Here is a 17,700-nt window from a genome sequence, read left to right as displayed (position 1 = left end):
TAGTATTAATCTGATTTTACATACCTAAAAATGGCCAGATTAATAATTCTGCAAAGGAAACTTAGCTCTAAAGAAATTCTTCAAGAGAAACTCCCATGTTCCAGTGGAAAAACATGTTTTCTCCTTGGATGGTAAGTTCTCAATTTATTAGGTAGATGATTTCTACAATTTAAAGCCAAGAAATCACAGTGGAGACTGTGGAAGTTATATTAAGAATATATTTGCATTTGTACCACTATCTGTGTAACACATTGCTTCTGCCATTCTACTGTCTTTTACTTACAAACCTCATGCAGTTTAACCAGACCAAGTGCAAGGTGCTGCACCTGTATCAGGGCAACCCCCAGTATCAGCACAGGCTGGGGGGTGAACAGAAGGAGAACAGCCCTGCTGGGAGAGAACTGGGGATGCTGCTGGGTGAGAGGCTGGACCCGACCCTGCACTCACAGCCCAGAAAGCCAAACATATCCAGGCTGCACCCAGAGCAGCGTGGGCAGCAGGGCAGGGCAGGGGATCCTGCCCCTCTGCTCTGCTGACACCCCACCCAGGCACAGGGCTGCATCAGCTCTGGGCTCCCAGCACAGCAAGGACAGGGACCTGTTGGAGAGTCCAGAGGAGGCCACCAAGATCAGAGGGGTGGAGCACCTCCACTATGTGGAATGGCTGAGAGAATCTGGATTATTCAACCTGGAAAAGAAAAGGCTTCAAGGGTGACCGAATTGCAGCGTTCCAGCACCTGAAGGGAGCCTACAAGAAAGTGGGACAGGAACATTTTACAGGGAAACATAGTGCCAGGACAAGGGGGGATGGCTTCAAACTGAAATATGGTGGTTTAGATTAGTTATTAGAAAGAAATCATTTACCTGATGATGAGGCACTGGAATAGGTTGCCCAGAGAAACTGTGGTTGTGTTCTCTCTGGGAGTGTTCATGGCTGGGTTGGTTGGGGTTCTGAGCAACCTGGACTAGTGGAAGCTGAAAGCAAGAAACAGTGTTATGCAATGTAAAGCAGACTTTTTCCCAACAAGTCTGAAGAAGGAAGAAAAAGTGTTTAGGAATGGCACATGCATGTATGGGATGCAGAAGGGAAAATATATAAATACAAAGCAACAGCTGTTTTCCAAAAAAACAGTGATCTGCTAATTTCGCCATACAAGAGAATTTTGAAAAAAATGCAGGTCTAATCACCTTTGTTAAAAAAAAAAAAATCATTTAAGCTGCAAGAATCACAGAAATGGTTCACCAAAGTAATTGATAGAACAAAGCACCTGCAAACTGAGATAAGAAGACTCTGAGATAGAGTATCCACACTAGAAAATATAATGGTAGGAAAAGAACATGAATGTGTTAAGGAGGAAAATTTTCTATTTAATTAGAGATTAACATTGGTGCATGGGCATAATTGTGTAAACCAGCACAGAAAATTAGAGCTGGAATTTATAAAATGGCTCCTGATTATTAGGATCTCTGCTACTACATTCCAAGAGAAGTGACTGGAGCTAATGGCTTACTGGATTTTAGTATGGAATTTTATAAATTTTTAATTAGAAGTGAAAGAGAGAAAAGAGAACTATCTCTCTAGACTGTAGAATGGGCTAAAAGAACCCTGTATAAACCTATAAAAAAGTTGTATGTTCCTTTGGCCTAGAAATGCTAGCTTAGATTTCCTAAAACACATTTATGGCACTGTTATTCTGCTCATAAGCTGTCAAACTGCCTCTTGTCATTTTGCAGGGTTAAATGAATATTCATTGTGACAAATACTGAAATTGAGCAGCCTCATCCCTAGCTATCCAATCACTCAAATAAAGGATTGTTCTGAGATTTTGTCTCTTGCCCAGTCTTAACACATTAAACTATTTTCTACAGGAAAGGATGTCTTGTGCAAGGTGGAATGATGTATCTCTTCATGTCCACAATGCAGAACATTTGATTAAGCCATTAGTGAAGAGAGCTCTTTGTTTGAAGCATTAAATCAAACAGAGAGTTGTACCATAGCAGCACTTAATTTTTTTTTAATATATTTTGGTTTAAAAGAAGTTATTAGGTTCCTTTAAAATGCAATGCTTCAAGTGGGTTTTAGCAATGAAGTAGTTAAATGCAATTATGTGCAGACACAGTGAAAAATAGATCTAGAGCCTGTTTGACCAAGATAATTGCACACCTCCTGCATGTAATTTGAATGATTTTACTGGGTATCAATGAACTGCTAAACTTTGGAATTAGATTAATATTGCTATTCTTTTCAGTTCAAAGATAAAGAAAATATGTAAGGAAAGGACTGTGTGGAAAAGACTTTTTGTGACTTCAATGAATTTTAGCTTTTTGGCAGCTTCTGAAAAAATGCTTCCCCTCCAAAAGAAAGTCACCCTTGCTCGTACATCCAAGCTACTTTCAATTTAACACTGTACATCATAAAAGCAAGAAAAATCTAAGGTTAAGACAAGAAACTTCTTCGTTTTCAGAAAGAGATCTGTGAACAGGGCAACAGCCCTTGAAAGGGCCAGCTTCCTAATCAGAAGCAGTTCCATCAGAACTATTGAGGAAGGGGGGAAAAAAACTGGGAAGATCAATGAGTATTTTATATATACTTTGTAGTCCCTTCCACACTCAGCTGGTCTACAAGAGTTTAAGGTTAATTTTGCAGACAAGCTTGATGGCTTTTAGAATGTAACATTTTCAAAATATGTGCAACCCCTTGGGATTCCTACTTGCATATGCTACAAAACAGAAAACAAAAAATAGCAACAGAAAAAATGCCAACATTGCTATACATGCCCAGCCAGGCTTGTTGGTGGCCTTGGACAGGACTTGATGTGCAGTCAGTTCCTTGATCATTGCTCACTACAGGAAGTCTCAAGAGAATAAATCAATGAAGGTACACAGAATGGTGTCTCTTCTGCTTCTTAGGGCAACACGGGACATGAAAACTCTTTTTGCAGGGAGCAGGAGCATCCATCTAAGAGATAGTAAAGCAAACCATAAACTTCAGTCTCTCTCTAGGCAGGAGATTGGAAATGGATCCTTGGCCAGCACTGTGGTCCAATCTGTGCCAGAAACCTTGCACATCTCTCTGCCAGATTTGCATGTACTGACCCTTTGCCTTCCTCCAGGCTTCATTAAGGTTTTCTGAGTCCCACTGCTGGGCTGAGTTAAAAACAATTACAATAGCAAGTATTGATCATATCAGTCTCATCACCTAATAAGCATAGTTATACGCCCATGCAGATAAGCTAAACATCATAAAGAAGGTCTTATGTAAATGCTCTGGATACACACAATTTTTGCTGTGTGTTTCCAATGCTACATTTTTCACTTTCTCTTTTAGACACTGGTTAGTAGCAGCAGGTGTTGGATCAACCTAACATGGCCTGTGAAGATGCTTCCCTTTATCTACAAAGGAAAATAAAAACTATATGCACAAGGAAAAGTTATGAATAGAGTTGTTATTTGTTTGTGGGGTTTTTTTTTGCATTATAAATTAGTAACAATAGTACTGGAATTGTTAACAGTATTGTATTTGTGAGACTATTGATTTTGTTCACCTTTCTTGGTTGGAATATCCTAGTTCAAAGGCATCTTTGACTTAATGAAATATTAGTTTTACAAAACAGAAGAAAATAGTGTGCTTCTTTCTTTCACTTTCTTCTTGTAAAACAAGGCAAAAAAAAAACCTCAAAAAAGAGTAAAATCTCCTTGTTTAGCCAAAACGAAATTTGGCTAATGCCCAATTATCTGTGTATCATGAACGGGATTCACACCCCCCCTGACGTCAAATCCTAAATTTAAAGCCAAAGCCAGACATTAATGAAGCATAAAATGAAGAAAAAGCAAGCAAGTTCATATCATAGGCTTCACAATAATTTTGTTGGACTTTACACAAAATATTCTTCCGTGCAGCCAACAGTTGTAATCACTGTCAATCTAATTCTGCACAATCATAAAAGTAAGACATTTCATAAAATCTTACCCTTTGTGTCAATCCATTCTTCGTACAAAAACTTGATCCTTTTTAAAGAAAAGAAAACTCATGTTGTCTTCCATGAGTCAAGTAAAAATCAACCTAAGATTAATTTCCATTCACCCTTGCTCATCTATGTGTGGTAAGGTCCTTGGCCAATTCAGCTAGGCAAATCAGATTCATTTCAATGAATCTGTGCAGGTGATGTCTTTAAAAAGTCAACACTTTATTAGCTGTAAGACTTCTTTTTAACTTGTATTTTGTGGTATTTGACGCATGTTAAGTGACAAAATACTTCCTATGGAAGGATTTTCTGTCCAGTGTCATGCTGACAACTTCGATCTCATATTTTAAAGTCAATGTATATATGTTACATTAAGCAATTGAAGTTAAAGCAAATATTTTTAAAGTTTGTTTAAGAGATCTACTGTAAAATAAAATACAAACAATATGATGTGAACTCTATATTCTTTCCTCTAGAATATATTTCAGATGTGTAGTGTCTTTTGGCTCTTTGGGATTAAGTATATTGAAAACGGGAAAATTATTAAAGGTTAAGTACTGTATTTTTCATTATAAATTTCCTCTGCACAGTAATGAAAACTGAATAAGCAGATTAAAAACTGATTTAAAAATTAATCCTCAAATCTCTTCTTCAAGAGATTTTGGTCTTCAATTAGTAACTCAAGATTTATAAAATTCACATTACGGAGATCAAGATTTACATTATTGTCATGCCTATTGCAAATAAACTATTGCAAATAAGTGACATGAAATGAAAATACTTCCTCATTCTATTTGAATATCAGACTTAATGAGTAAAATAAAAACAAATTATGTTTTAATTTGCTTACACTAATATTCATTGGGAAGAAATTAGTCACACTAACTTATCTCAAAAAATTGTTGTTTCTAGAACAACAAAGTTGTTTCTAGAAAAAATACAGTTCTGACAGCTTTCAGATAAGAGAAAATAGAAAATACTTCAGAAGTAGGTGTTTTTATTGACTGAATTTGAAATACTGAGCAAAATCCTGATCCCACAGAAGACTATGGCTAAATATTCAGTGATTGAAGTAGCATATTTTCGCCTGTTTTGAGGAAAAGTTCATTATGCTTGATGCTTTTGAGAACCTCATCTTTTTCTTCCTCATTGGTGTAAAAAATTTGTAGATATCATCTGTCTAGCAAAATCACTTTAACTGAGAGAGAATTTTAGACTTCTTAATTTTTACTATTTTTCTGGGTCAACATGGAACAAATTTCTCCTCAAAAACATTGACTACTTTGATAACTAAAATACATTAATGCTATTATGGAGAAAATACAGAACCAAAGGTCGCTATTACTTTTTAAAAATGAATACGAATCTGTATGTCCCAACAAGATAGTTCCTTTTTGCTTCCAAGTTTTACAAAAGTAGACTTTTAAAGATTTTACTTTCCTTATTTATATTTAGAGCTAAACTCAGTAAAAAAACCTCAAACAAATAAACAACAATAGATACCACAACCTAAAAAAAATAAAATGCAGAGATTTATTTCCATCTTCAGGGCTCTTATCTATAGCTATCTATTATCTATTACTATAGGTATTGGTTTGTTTTATAGCTACTGAGGTGTGGTTTAGGTTTACTAAAGCACAACCATATCCAAGTGCATCAGATTTCCTTCTATTTTCCTACCTGCCTTTAGCAGCGTTTTGCAATATGCACAACATGCCTGCTTATATAGATAGATATAGATAGAGAGAAAATGTACTATGTAGGTAATACCCTACTCCTTATTAGTCCAAAACAGCCATTGAATTTCCATACTGACAGACTGCACGGAAATATAAAGAATTATTTTTCTTTCTTTTCTGGCCCCTTTCTTCTTATTCACATCCAGACATGGTCCTTCCAGAAAGGAAATGCAAAGTTGTGGGTTTCAACTCAGTGTCATTCAGTTAATGGGACTTCTACTCTGCAGGCAGGTAATGGGAGCTAGGATCATAATTTTCAATTTTGTTGTCAAAAATGCATCACAGGCTTCCTCTGAAATAACCTCCACAGAAAAAAAATGGTCTAACTTGTTCTGAAGGACTACATCCAAAGATCTGAAAACTCCAGCTGTGGTATTTGGGCTAGCCTAGAAAGAATTTAGTTTGTAATTTTGATCTGTTTCACTACTGCAGTAAAAATATGAGGCATCTCACTCCTTATGCTTGTACTCCAGCCTTTGTCCTTTCCTCTTTTGGAGGAACACTAGGCTGATTTTAGTGTCTACTTGCTATACCTACTTTAAAGACAATTTTAGTCTATTAATTTAAGTTTGTACAAAGGTACTGATTGAAGGAAAAGTAAAAATAAAATTCAAAAAACAAACACAAAATTATTCTTTTTATCAGTTTAGCTCTTCTTTGGAGATAGAAGATCAGATTTATCAAAACAAACTTAAAGCGATATGTACCATTTTTATTTCCCAGCGCAATTTTTAATTTAGTTAGGACTCCCCGTGACTTCAGAACAAAGCCAGAAGAAGTCTTTCTGTGAAGCAGGGTCTCACCTGCCCCTATTTAAACCAGAGTGTCTGAAGTCCTACGGCTTTAGCTAGCCAGAGCAGTTGAAGACTATTCTTCAGCCACTCTTAAGCCACTTTTCTCCCTGAACACTCCACTTATGTTTCTTGATAAAAAGGGCAGTAAGAGTCCAGTCAAACCTTTCTATTTTATATGTATGGGTGACATATTTCAGCAAAAGATGGAAAAAAATGTACAGTGACATTTGAAATGTACTGTGGATGATTAAAAATAATCTGTAGTGCTCAGCTGCTTTATCACAAAGACGAAAGATCTGGCTGTGTAAATCAGCACTGTGTTAGGAACAGAAAATCACTGACTGAGTGCAGGATTTGGAGAAGAGAACATTGCCCTGTTTACCAAGGAATTATGAAGCATGCAACTCATTGCAAAGTATTGATTGTCTTAAGGCTTTTTGCTACCCTCTCTTTGTATTATCAGGAAAAGCAACTGTCTTGAAATGACAACCTTTAAGTGATTTGGAAAAAAAACCATGTAACCTTTTGTTTTTGACATCGCAGTAGGGAGATCAGTTAGTCATGAAACTATTTTGGCCCTTCAATGTTTTCTCCTTAAAACATTAGTCCAACTTGAATGCTGTATCTTTTCATGCACAAACAGTAGGTCTTATTCTCCAGAGAGAAGGTGAATGGCAAAGAGCACTGTTTGCGTTGGCATTTGCTGAGAGTGCATAGCCAAATAGCCAAATAAAAAACATTCCTGCAAATGTTTTAGTGTGCCTGTTTATTTCCCAAACCACCAAAACTTAACAAGCATCAAAGTACAGTTGTGTTGAAAAATATGTCTAGTCTTAAATTAGGGATGTACAAATATGTTGCTGAGATACATGGGGAAAAATCTCTCTTAAGGTGGCTTTGTTTTCCATGTACTACACTTAATGCCTGGATGATTAATTCAGAGTAATTACTTAAATTTTAGACATCTAATTTTCATGACATTATTTTTATCTGGAGGGGCTAGATTTACAATTTAATTCTCTAATCTTCTTTTTAGATCCATCAATATTCCAATTTCCTATAATATCATTTGATGCAGACAAGAGTTTCACCATGTGCCACTGGTTTTGGATGGGTGACCATAGCTCTGAATTAGGCTCCATTACAGTGTCTGATGATGTGAACCTAAATCAGTTGGACCTGTGAGTGGTTATATTGGTGCAAGAGGAATATGTTGCCCTTTGAAATAAGTTCCATGAGCTCAATTTTGCATGACAAAACAGATAAATAAATGCACTTTCTGTATATAAAACCTAGTTTTTAACAGAACTTCTCTATCATTTTATATTGTTTATCTTCTGTGAATCCATGTCTGATTTTCTGTATGTTGAGACTATTCTGTTCCAAATATAGGAGTTTTACAGAGTAATGTTATTATGTGTAGGAATCTAAATGGAAATTGTGTGTTTTGTATTTTGTTTTTAGAGTTGGCTTCGGAAGTATTTCTTTCAGAAGTGGCAGTAATGATTCTGTCTTTTCCCAGTCCCCTAAAATATTTTTTTTCCTATGACCATTCCATGTTCTGCCAATCCAGTCCACAAATCTAACACACCCAAACTCTCTGTACTAGTTATCATATTTAATCTTACTACTGTGAAAAAGTCTGAAAAGTCTCTGTTGTCATGATCTCTCTCATAGTTCAAACAAGGGGTTTGAGAGTGAATTTTTTCCTTCCACAAAGACAATTCAAACTCTAAAGGACAACTGGAAATAAAAAGACTGAAGTCAGTGATGACACGGCTATGATTTGTGCTGCCAAAAGCCTTTAAGGAGTTCTAAGAAACACCATTTTTAAAGACCACTAAAGCATTTTGTCTTTCCTTGTAAATTCAAAGCTCACAAGCTTTTCTGTTCCCTTGACCAAGCACTTGCACATTTCATCTTACCCAGGATTTCTTGTAGATCAAGAACACTGAAGTCCTGTGGGCTGTTGCTGTTTCAGTAACACATTCTACATTCTGACAGGAAATAAAACCCCATCATTTTATATTGTGTTGTTTCCATGTTCACAAATGATAAAAGAAATTAAGATTTGTAAATGTTATTTATTCCATGAACTCTGGAAGATGCAATAGAAGGGAACACAAATATGACACCTCTCAGCAAGATTGCACTCAATACAGAAAACACAAGTTACTTCATTATCACAGAAATAGACTGCATTATCTGCCTAAGGTGGCAATGGCTCTTCCTAAGCTCACTTAAAATTCAAACACAAATGTCAAATTGCAATGTCTTTCAAGAAAGCTGCATCTTACTTGAAATTTATTCATATAAGTTTTAAGAAATATCCCTCAGGGAAATAGAGCCTCAATTTTTTATTACTTCAGAGAAAAACACGAAGCTATCTATGGGGCTAGAAACATAAGACCCAAGAGAAAGAAAGGAAGGCCTTGCAAATGGCACCAAATCCCAAAGCAGAATTTAAAAGTTGGTAATTCACTCAGTTCGCACTGTTTTAACCTTCTAATTTTCTCTTATTTCCCTAACTGAAATTGAGCCTCTCGCTTTTCAGATCAGGCACTGAAGGGTTTATATTTTATAGTAATAATACTCAAGAAGCAATTCAGGTGTGAGTGAACACAGTAGATTATGTTTTCTAAATAACTTGTGGCAATCCTTTCAAAGCAATTCACATAGGCTGCATATTTGTATGGATTGCTTACCCTCAGACTGTGGCAAAAACCCCCACAGTGCATAACCCCAAACCAAAATGGCAATAACTGTAGGAGACTAATAGCTAATTTTACCTGGTGTAAATGAAAAGGGACTTTACAAGATTAAGTACTGTAGAAGTTGCCTAATTGTTTTCAAACTGAACTGGCTTTTAAACACATCCTTTGAACTGCTTATAGGAATGTGGTTTCCAGAAGTCATTACTGACCAGAATTTCCAAATGGCAGAGACACAGCTTCTACACATGCTAAGGGTGAAACTTTCAAAATCCTGCTTTCCTGGGATGCCCTTCTACAAATATAGGTGGGAGTTGGACAAACAGTATATGCATTTAAAAATTAAGGAAAATCAGAAGAAATGGTAGTACAAAACAATAATCAGACTTAAAGGGAAAGAATGACAAAATCTATATGTAGGTACCATTTTGCATATTTTAATCAAAGCTCAAGAAATTTATGTTCACTTTAAGGCAGGAAGACTCTAGTCCAGTGTGAAATTAATACTGCAGAGTGACAATTATTTTTAAACATTAGGTTCAATTGAATCAAGTACAGTTGTTTAAATTAAGAAGCTTAATGACAGAATTTTCATTAACCGCAAGTCTCAAAGGCAAATGAATTTTAAATTATTTCAGAGATTTATTTTAACTGTGAAACCTCATAACCTGCTTTTATGTTATTCACTCTTAGAAAAAGCTATAAAATGAATTCTAAAAAAATAGAAAACATTTAATACTGTAAACAATTTGTATGCAATCAAATAAAGGAATGGTTCAGTTCTAAATTTAAAGCATGACCTTTTATAATCTTGCAGAATCCCTCTGAATTACAATTCATTTTTGATCTTCTTATTACCATATCTTCAAAGCAATAATCATCACTTGCTTTCATCAAATATTTTTCAGCATAGCTCAATACCATTCAAGTGTTAGGAAGGTATTTGCAGCAAGATGCAAACAACTGATAATGGGAAAGTTCATTGTGCAGTATTTAGAAGTTACTGACTCTACATGGAGAAAATTACCCTTGTTCAACAACCCTTTTCACAGGTGAATGCCTGATTATGTAAACATCAGTTTATGAGAACATCAGGGTAATTTTAAGTCTGTAAACAGGACTACAGGAGTAAATTACAAAGGCATGTAATTTATATGATTGGAGCCTAGAAGTTGGCCAGAATACAGTAGCAGTTTCAAATGGAAAAGAGTAAGTTAGATGCTTCACAGTATTACAATAAAAGTCCATATTTGAATTTAAGATGAATCTTATTTAAATTTACCTATCATAAAAATTGGAGCTTATTTAAAATTCATCATTAAGGTTCCTATAATAACCATAGAAAGAGAAATGCCTGTCAAAAGAATGCCTTCATGTAGGTGTGTAACATCATGACAACTTCATTTCAGACAAGGTTGAGTCCCCAGTGACATCTGTTTAATATACAATGAACTGATAACACCAAAAAAGCACTATAACAAGAAGACAGAGAATGTTTAGCAGTAAAGAAACAATTTTAAAATATAATCATTTTATATAATCATTTAGACTCCTCAGACAATATTTACATTCCACCATCATAGAAAGACTAGAAAAATTGTAACTATTGCCACAATTTCCCAGCTAAAATCAAGGCAATGTAAACTCAGATTTCCTTTTTCTATAACACAGACTGGTGTTATTGCCCCTAAAGGCCTGAAGGAGCATATTTGCATAAGCATTTCCCAGTAACATTCCTCAACTTTTTACCACTACTCGGAAATAAAAAGAGGAATTCACTGCTTGCACTTTACCAATGAAATATGCATGTCTGAGTGATGAACTATGCTGGTTGAAGCCAACTCAGTACAAACTGCACTAGAGTAAGATGTTGTGCCTGGGAAAGCATAATCTGGGAGTGCAGCACAAACTGAAGTCTGCCCTCCTCAGGAGCAGCTCTGTGGAAAGGGGCCTGGGGACCTGCTGGACAAGATCAGTATGAGTGCAGAGTGTGCCCCTGCAGCAAAGAAAGGCATTGAGATGCTGGGTTGAACCAACAAGAGTATCACCAACAGGAATAAAGAAATCATTATCCTACTGTACTCAGCACTTTCCAGGCCACAACTGGAGCAGAGTGTTCACTTTTGGTTCCTGTAACACATAACAGATGTGGACAGGCTGGAAAGGGTCCAGAGAAATCCACAAAGATGACCGAAGGACCAGGAAGCCTGACGTATGAAAATGCCTGAGAGAGCTGGGTAACTCTGGGGAAAGCATGCTTAGCTAAGACCTGATCACCATGTTACAGCGTTTAAGAGATGGCTACAAAGAAGATGGAGATTCCCTTTTTACAGGAGGGAATCACATGGAAACAATGAGGGGTAGTGGTAAAAGGTACCCCTGGAGATATTCTGATTGGACACAAGAGGGAAATTTTTCACAACAAGAACAATCAGCTGTTGAAATAATCTCCGCAGGCATGCGGTAATTTCCCCAAAATCAGACAGTTTGGAGATCCACCTGGTTCAGATGCTGGTCCCTCTTTCCTTAATAGTGCTTTATGCTGAGAAAGTTTGACCCAGATGATCCTTGGGGTCCCTTCCAACATAATATTCTATGATTTAATACCTTCTACCTCTTTTTTGGATCTTGATGACTGATCCTTTGAAAAGCAGAGTAGTGGGCAGTTAAATTAAAATGATGTCTCAATGTTTTACTCCTTGAGTATCACTGAATCACATGTAGGAGGACCACAAGATTCTAAAGAAGTTTAAGACTGGCAAGGGAAGTACCTTTGGCTTTTTATGGGATGACGGAACATGAAGTCAATTAGCATTTTCTGAATTTAGCAGCTGGGAATTATATACTCTTATATTATATACTCTTAAAGGATACTTTGTGTCTTTTCACTGATTTCTGGAGATTATTGTGGGTTTGATTGAAGCCCTGACAGAGAGGTATAACAAGACACAGTTTATTTTTTAATATTTTCTTTATCTTGAGTATTCTGAAGCATTGCAAATATGATATTTTTTCTAAACCCAATGTACTTTGAACAATTCTAGTTTGTGTACATCTGGAAGCCATATATTTCTCTCTTTGCCACAACTCAAAGTATGTGGAATGAAAAATAAGCTAGTTTTAAGAGAACAGAAAGACTTAGTGGACAAGTCGTCTCATGACGAACAATAGCCCAAAATACATCATAGGTGAGTAAGGATTTATTTTTATCCCCATTGCATTGTAGGTGTTACTTAGGTTTGTCATAAAAGGATGAGACTGCATGGCACTTGTGTATATTGAAGCTGCATTGCTGAAAAGAAGAAGAAAGATCTGTAATGGTTCCCTTCACAAAAATGAACAACATAAATACATTGTATTAAAGCTGGAAGAAACAATGAGTGTAAAAGAAAATAATATTTTCCTGTACCTGCACTAGCTGATGACACAGGACTTTGATGAAGGCTCTGAAGTTCTGTAAAACTCTGACATTTGCTAAATTTTGTTTAATGACAGTGACATTTTAGCCTAATTTGTTCTTTTAATAGTTTTCATTAAAAATGTTTCATTTACTTTAATTTCCCATCTACGTCTGTTTAATGCATTTATTCATTTGCTACTGCAGAGAGTAGCCTCATCCAAACATTTTAGATTTTGAAAAGTACAATTGAAAATAAAAAACATTATAAATTTTCCTGGATATGGGTTAAAAAACTCTGAGAATTTTATGGGATTGTTTTTTTCATTTATTACAATGACAGTAAGTCATTATGTCCAAGATAACTGTTTTGGTTAATCCATGTGTATATGCCAAGGGTTATCCCTGGAAACAGATTCATATATTATTATGAAATTGCAATTTATAACACATATTCTTTCCTAAGAAAAATCTTTAATAATGATCTCCTGTAATGAACATGATGAATTCAAAAATCAGAGTAGGAGTTTTTGTCTCAAGATCTTCCTACAAAAGCAATTAGAACTCATAGAATGCAATAAGGAGGCAGGGACATTAAAATGCTCTTGGCTGAATATAACCTGACTTGAGGGAAAGAAAAGACTGAATGTTGATGTGAAGCTAAAACTCTGAACAGGAACTCAATAAGTTTATATTCTACATCACCATATTTCCATTGATAATCTTTGTGTCCCTGGATCTACCATTAAAAAAAAAAAAATTTGTGCCTCTGCAGCAGTATATGGAGCTTTTGGAAATGCATTGGGCAAATACATTCTTCAGCTACACTAAGGATTTTAGTCCCTGTCATTTTTGCTGGAAACAGTGGAAGTTTATCCAAGAATCTAAAAGTTTCTCATACTGTCATTATCATTCAGTCTACATGAAATGAAATCTAGATTTTCCAGTCTTCATAAAATATGTCCCATTTCACATTTCTTTATAGTTCTTCATCCTAGAATGCAGTTTAGCCCCACCACATATTTCCCACCCTATTACAAAATGTCCAAGTCCCACGTGCTTTCAGGCAGACTTTATTTGCATCTGCTTTGCTGCTTCACCTTTCTTGAATCCATGTGTCTCACCAGATTGTTCAATGGTTTCAGTCTTTCTTTAATTCTGAGCCTTAGGCCTGTAGTATAACATACCATGGGTAATGTAGTATTCTGACTATTGAGAATAGAAGACCCATAGACCTAAGTCAGTCTGTTTTGTAGGCACAGTCTCCAATTTCCCAAATGAAGCACATTGAGTGTTTATCACTACTCTTTTAGTGACTAATACACAAAGTAATTCTTCTTAATTTATAACTAATCAATTTTCAGATAATACTAAAGTGCCAAGTTACCAGCCCCTATAAAATCCTTTTACTGCTTAAATTTTCATGGCCTGCTTATTCTTTTTATGAGATACCATGTTGCTTCTCTATATGGATGATGTCTTCAGGTTTCCATCATGAATAAGCATAGTTCCCCATATCAACTGACTTTATGACAAGTTCACAAATGAAAACATGATGTAAGGTCACATGTATTTGTTGAAGGACCCTGGTAATCATTTCTAGCTCCAAAATTCTGCCTTGAACACAATTTATTTTCATCTTCCATGTAGACAATTTCTTATCCACTTCACTCACGCTTCTTTTATAAATCCTAATCTTCTCCTTACTTGAGGTTAGCAGGAATGTATTTGTTGGCACTGCTGTTTCATATTCCAAAATGTACGTGTTTCAGGGAAATTATTCAATTCTTCAGATTTTCACTGTTCCAAGTCCTTACAAGTCTTTAAAAGTCCTAACCCAGGTTCATCTGTTTCTGTTGGCCACGTTTTCTAGTGCCCTAGTTTATTCCACAGAGTCTGATGGATTATTCACATTTTCTTCACTTGTGCATGCCTTTTATCATGCCAAGCATAAATATGGGCAGAATTCAACATCCTTGAGTATGGAGGTGAGCATCATAATTAAAAAAAAAACAGAAGCTGCTCAAAAGTCTAAGTGTGAGCACTTTTTACAGCTGAACTTGGAGAATAGATTCCTCTTTAAGTTCAAACTCAGGTCACTGTGAAGCTTAATCTATTAATCCACGTGAAGAACTGGGGTGCTATAGTGATCGTCTCCATGAAAAAGCTTGCTGACTTCTGAGAAATAAATATCCATATTTCTGGTCAACAGATAAAAAGCTGTAGAGTCTTTGATGTTAACCCACTGCAGAAGCTACATGACATTCATCAGACAGACTACAATTTTCCAATGCGCTGGATTTTAAGAAGATATAGTTTAGCTGGATAGGGAAGTAAAAGTTCTCATTCTACCAGAATGTGCATGGAACAATGGTTTGGCTAAGAATTCTCAAAAATAGATGGGAAAATGTAACTGATGCTTTCATTTTTTTTACTAAATAGAGACCTACTTTTCAATTAGGCCAAGAGATGCAAGGTAGAAGAAAAAAATCAGACATCGACAAAACAGTTTCATTTATTCATTCAGTTTCAGGTTGAAAAAAATCACAAGCTACAGCTTCAGATTGTGTACAAAAAGAGTTCATATGGCAGTGATACAAGCCACATATGTTTAAAGATAATGAGATAGGTTTCATGATTAATTGACAGTGATGAAATAAGCTCCAATTCAGTATTGCATGTAATAGCTTCATAAAATTATTTCTTTCCCATTAAATGGGGACAAGAAAGCATCCATTAAAATATTTTATTTATACTTTTATTTATTGAAAGCAAACCACTAATTTTCTTAACACAGAGGCGTAGAAATGAGCTATCCATTAGAACAGCATGAACTATCAGCACACATCACTAGCAATATCCTCATCTGCAATTTTTCTGTGGTATGTCTGCCATAATGAATGTGGCTTTTCATTCTTATTAATTCGAACCTTTCTTGCTTACTATATTTTAACTTCTTTAAAAATTCTGCAATTTTTCAGTGAGTTACCTGAAACATGTTCTAGCAATTCAAAGGTAAGCTCCACACTTAGCTTTCTTTATGGCAATATCAGTTTAAGGAGTTGCCACTTTTAACCCTTGTTAATTCCCTCATTTATATATAAGTTTAAAATGAGGTACATGGGGTCAGCTGGTGGCACTACAGTGAACAGCCAGATTGAAGAACTACCAGGCTACTACCATATAAGAGGTAGTGAGTCTAAGCAAGATTTTCACCTTTGCCACAACATTAGGATGTCTGCACTCTTGTTGACAAGAGAGAAAATCCTCTAGTCTGGTGATTCAGTCATAAAAGTTCATTAGGTAACAGCTACTGAACTAAGCAGTTCATGTTCTTTACTGCATCTAGAGAAATGTGGAGAAAAAGGACAGGCCAAGCAGGAGGAATATGGAAATATTTTCAGAGTATGCAGGGATGCAACTAGTAAGGGTAAGCTCCACTTGGAACTAAATGTGATAATAAATGTCAGGACAGCATAAAGGACTTCTTCAGTAGCACAAGGAAGACCAGGAGAAATGTGGGCACACTGCCAAATGAGATTGATGCCCTCGTGATGGAAGATACAGAAAAGACACAATTGCTGAAAACCTACTTGCGTTCAGTCTTTACTGCTAAAGACAACCTTCACCAATTACATGCCATGGGGACCAGAGAATGTTTGGAGAAAGGAAAATTTTCCCTTTGCAGAGGAGGATCATGTTAGAGATCATTTAGGCAAGCTTAACATCCAGAAATCCAGGGGCTCCATGAGTGCTGATGGAGCTGGCAAATGTTATTGCTAAGCCAATCTCCATCATGTTTGAAAGGTCTTAAAGAGATGGGGAGGTGTTTGAGGACTGGAAGAAATCCAGTGTCACTCCAGTTTTCAGAAGGCAACATGGAATCTACTGGCCAGTCAGCCTCACCTCCAATCCTTGAAAAGTGATGAAACACCTCATCCTGATTGTCATTTCTAAGCACATGGAGAAAGATTATCCGGAGTAGTCAATGTGAATTCATCAGGGGGAAATCATCTTGACCAGTCTGATCACCTTCTATGATGGCACAACTGGCAGGCAGATGAGGGGAGAGCAGTGGATTTTTTGTCCCTTGGCTTCAACAAAGCTTTTGACACTTTCTCACATAACATCCCTATAGATAAGCACAGGAAGTGTGGATTAGATGAGTGGACAGTCACGTGGATTGGGAACTGGCTCAATGGCAGAGCTCAGAGGGTTGGGATCCATGGCACAGGGTGCAGCTGCATCTCTGTAGCCAGCAGCCTCCCCAGGGGTCAGAACTGGATCCAGTCTTGTTCAACTTATCCATCAGTGACCTTGATGAAGGGACAGAGTGCTCCCTCAGCAAGTCTGCTGATGATAGAAAGCTGGAGGAGGGGCTGATACCCCAGAGTGCTGTGCTGTCATTCAACAGGAAGGCTCTCTAGACCCTGTTCCTAGTTTTTAGGTAAATTAAAAGAGAAAAAAAACTATTTTATTTTACAAGTTCTTTAAAATCACTAAGTCCAAAACTTATTGAAGTCAAACTCCTGTTATTCTAATTGGGCATTTTCAATACAGCCCAAAGGGGAAAACAAACCCAATAAAACAGAAGTGAAAACATGACTTCTTTTGGTATGAATGATGCTGTAAAGTGGGGGACTAATCAACTGAATCACTAGAGAATGTGGTGAGGGAGGAGGAAGTTAAAGGGAAGGATGAGGAGGCCCCTCTGCTGTGATTTACTTCCTTTTGCCATGCAAGGTAATTGAGAAGTCAAGGACAAAGCCATGCTCGTTATGGTCTAACATGAGCTGGTCTGAGTGTATCCCCCAGAGCAAAGCAGCTAATCAATATCAAGACATTTTAAGCATAAATATCCAAATGATAAAAAATGGCATTTATTCTTTTATTTTCTCCTTCAATTACAAGTCCCATTAAATAAAAAACATTTAAAGGATTTTTTCCTGAAATTTACGGTATTAGATCAATTGTCTAAATATTTTATGTCAGTGATCCTGTAGAAAATAACAAATTCCCATTGTTCATTCAGACTTGCTGCAACACTTCACTCCTGAATTCTTTCTAATTTTCTAAGAATTTGATCAAATGAATA

The sequence above is a fragment of the Melospiza melodia genome, chromosome 1 (assembly GCF_035770615.1).
Source record: "Melospiza melodia melodia isolate bMelMel2 chromosome 1, bMelMel2.pri, whole genome shotgun sequence".
NCBI classification, from domain to species: domain Eukaryota; kingdom Metazoa; phylum Chordata; class Aves; order Passeriformes; family Passerellidae; genus Melospiza; species Melospiza melodia.
This window is presented reverse-complemented; position numbering follows the sequence as displayed.